General features: G+C 40.9%; 1 pseudogene; it reads left to right on the top strand.

Annotated features, from left to right (window-relative positions):
- Positions 1-2,390: 2,390 nt before the first annotated feature.
- On the top strand, positions 2,391-3,379 carry LOC118705521 (annotated as a pseudogene).
- The last annotated feature ends 304 nt before the right edge of the window (positions 3,380-3,683 follow it).

Genomic DNA, 3,683 nt, shown 5'->3' on the forward strand with positions numbered 1-3,683 from the left:
TTATTTTTGCTGCTCTAGGAGCAAGGACCCACAAGAAGGCTGACAAAGGAGCTTTATCACAGCCAAGAGGAAAGCAGAATGGGATCTGGCAGTGAAAGTGAAGGGAAAGAGGCAAATATTTTTTAATGTTACCCCAAAATAGATGGAACTTGCTTTCCTCATCTTTTGCACTTACATTCATAGAGATATGAAAAGGCTACAAGAATTATACCCAATGGCAGCAAGACTGTGTGTATCTCCATTTTTCTATTTCCATCCTACATTTAAGGAATCAGTGAATATAACAACAGAAACATTTTTGCATTCTATGAGACTCCTGGGGACAATATTTGAAGGTTTGTTTGTGTTTTTTTTCAAAATAGATTCCTTTATTTTGATAGTCTTTAAACACTAACATGATCCTAAAACGTAGGCCATCTGCTCTTAATCTACAACAGCCCCTATTTCCACCCCCGTTTAGCTTTTGTTTTCAAACACAGATGTCAAACTGGAATTTTTTTCTACAGCCATTAAGCTTTTCTGCAACATACAATCAAAGGTCACAGGTTTTTGCCTCATAATAGATATTTTGGAGACATATTGCCTCCAAGGTGGTTTTTTAAGGAGATGGAGCAAGAGAAGCCACTGTTCTCTTTAGGAAAATGTTTAAGCAATCTGTACCCCTCTTACTGTATTCTGATAAGCCATCTAAGACACTTGTCAGTTAAGACATTTGCATTCTAAGACATTAAGTTTGAAAGGCAAATATTTGACCTGGTTTGCAACACCCCAATATTTTTAAATGCTTTATTTCTTTTCCTTATTTTTATTTTCCAATTACCCTTACCCAGCCACAACAGGTAGCTTATTAATGTCCTCCTGGAAATTTAAATTCTTGCTTTGATTCTCCAGAAAGAGAGAGATGAGACATCTTAATGAAGGACAACAGAACACATAAGAAAAACTAATGAAAAGAACATGATGATGCCCCACAGGGGCCTAATACTACATTGTGAATTCCATTATAAATGAAATCTGATTATTTTTTGTTTCTTATCAGATGCATCCTCTATGCTTGTCTTTCATTCCTGCTGCAGGAAATTCTTTACTGACACTGAATTGAAGAAATGGTTATTTTCCCCAACTGATGGTTTTGTGTTTTTTGAAAAGATGACTTTCAGCATGTAAATTGGATGCTTCAAAAGTCATTCTAATGCAAGACCAGAGCTTCCCACAACTCTTTTTACAATTGCAAAATGAGTTTGCTGCCCAAAGGAAAACATAAGACACACCAAAGCTGGAGAAATGGCTTAGAAATTTCTTCCTGCCTGATGAACTGCTTTTATTAAAGAGTTTACTGTTTCCCAAACCCCGCCCCCAATTTTGAATAAATGTTTCCAAAAATGGATGAAAGGTGAAAAGGCAAAAGAAAAGAAATGGACAAATTTGTAACCACAGTAATATCCAGACTCAAACAACAGGGATGGAATAATGAACCAGGAAAGGGCTATTGATATAATAATGATAGCAAGTAATTACATAGTGCTTGGTGCATGTCAGCACTCCTATAAGTCCTTTTTGTATAGTAACTATTTAATCTTCACAACCACAGTAATTTTAATTTTCATATTACAGATGAGGAAATTGAGCCATAAAAATGTTAAGTAGCCCGGCTAGTGTGGCTCATTGGTTGAGCATCAGCCCATGATCCAGGAGGTCACAATTCAATTCCCTGCCCAAATTGCAGGCTCAATCCCCAGAAAGGGCAAACAGGAGACAGCCAATTAATGTTGTCATTTCTCTCTCATTGATGTTTCTATCTCTCTCTCCCTCCCTTTCCTCTCTCTGAAACCAATTTAAAAACATCTTATTTAAAATAAGGTTAAGTAAATTGCCCACATGATTGAGCCAGGATATTATAAACACAGGCAGCTCTGATTCTAACTAAAATGATTCTGTAGGCCTGGGAGATAAAGAACTCCATCCTTACTTATCTCTTAAAAGTCTTCAGAGTTTCTTAAGAGCAGTGGAAGAAATGTTTCCCAGGGTAAGCTGGTGCCTGGGGGATGATAAAAATGGCAATGCTGACTAAAGCTTCATAAATCATCTGCTAGGAATCCCATAAGAAAGCACAACAATGGTCTGCTTTCAACAATCCTGCTTACTATTTTAATAGACCAAGATGTTTAGATATATTTCTTTCAAGTTTTTTATAGCAAAACTAGGTTTACGGACAATATGTTTGGGGAAGAAAGCCTCGAAAGAAACATTCAGTAGTAAATGTACTTTTGTTTGACACAGGAATTTTTGTTATAAAGGGCCACTGTGAAAGTTACTTAGGCTCTCTGCTCCTCCCGTTTGACAGGCAGCTGTGCCTGCCTGTGCAATGCCAGCCTTGACCCTGACACATGATGGTGAATGTCAGAGTGAATGGATTGGCCATATTTAGTATCTGGTCACCAGGGCTGCTTTTAACTCTTACCAAGTAGATATTTTCACCATCAATAACCCCTTTTGCTGACCTCAACTACTCACTCTACAAGTTCCCCATATGATTCCACCTAAGGCAAGTTCAAAGGTATAGTCAAGACTGAGAATGGGAAGCTTGTCATCAATGGAAAACCCATCTCCATCTTCCAGTAGCAAGATCTCACCAACATTAAATGAGGCAATGCTGGTGCTGAGAGTGTGGTGGAGTCCACTGGCATCTTCACTACCTTGGAGAAGGCTGAGGCTCACCTGAACAGCGGAGTCAAGAGTATCATTATCTCTGTCCCTTCTGTGGGAGCCCCCATGTTTGTGATGGATATGACCCATGAGAAGTATGACAACTCCCTCAAGATTGTCAGCAATGCCTTCTGCACCACTAGCTGCTTGGTCTCCATGTCAAAGCTCATCCATGACAACTTTGGCATCATGGAGGGACTGATGACCACAGTACATGCCATTACTGCCACCCAGAAGTTTGTGGATGGCTCCTCAGGAAGCTGTGGTGTGATGGCTGAGGGGCTGCCCAGAACATCATCCCCGTTTCTATTGGTGATGCCAAGGTTGTGGGCAAGGCCATCCCTGAGCTGAATGGAGGGCATAGCATTCTGTGTGCCCACCCTCAATTGGTCATGGATCTGACCTGCCACCTGGAGAAAATTGCCAAATACCATGACAATAAGAAAGTGGTGAAGCCAGCATCAGATGACCCCTCAAGGGCATCCTGGGTTATACTGAGGACGAGGTTGTTTCCTGCAACTTTAACAGTGACACCCATTCTTCCATCTTCTATGCTGGGGCTGGTGTTACTCTCAGTGACTACTTTGTCAAGCTCGTTTCCTGGTATGACCATGAATTTGGCTATGGCAATAGGATAGTGGACCTTACAGTCCACATAGCTTCCAAGGAGTAAGAGCCTCCTGGACCACCAGCCCCAAGGAGAGGAAAAGAGGCCCTCAGCTACTGAGAAGTCCTTGCCCCAAATCAATCCCCCAACACATTGAGAATGTCCTGACCTCCGCAGTTTCTATCCCAGCTCCCTTAAAGGGGAAGGCGCTTATGAGCCGTACCTTGTCATGCACCATCAATAAAGTTCACTGTACCTCACTGCCCACCCCCCCCCAAAAAAAAGTTTTTCAAAACCCAATAGGTCCACCAAGTTATATATAAAAGCCATAAGTTATCAGGGAAGACTAAATGAGCCAAACTGTGTACTA

Source organism: Pipistrellus kuhlii, unplaced genomic scaffold (genome assembly GCF_014108245.1).
Source record: "Pipistrellus kuhlii isolate mPipKuh1 unplaced genomic scaffold, mPipKuh1.p scaffold_m20_p_5, whole genome shotgun sequence".
NCBI classification, from domain to species: domain Eukaryota; kingdom Metazoa; phylum Chordata; class Mammalia; order Chiroptera; family Vespertilionidae; genus Pipistrellus; species Pipistrellus kuhlii.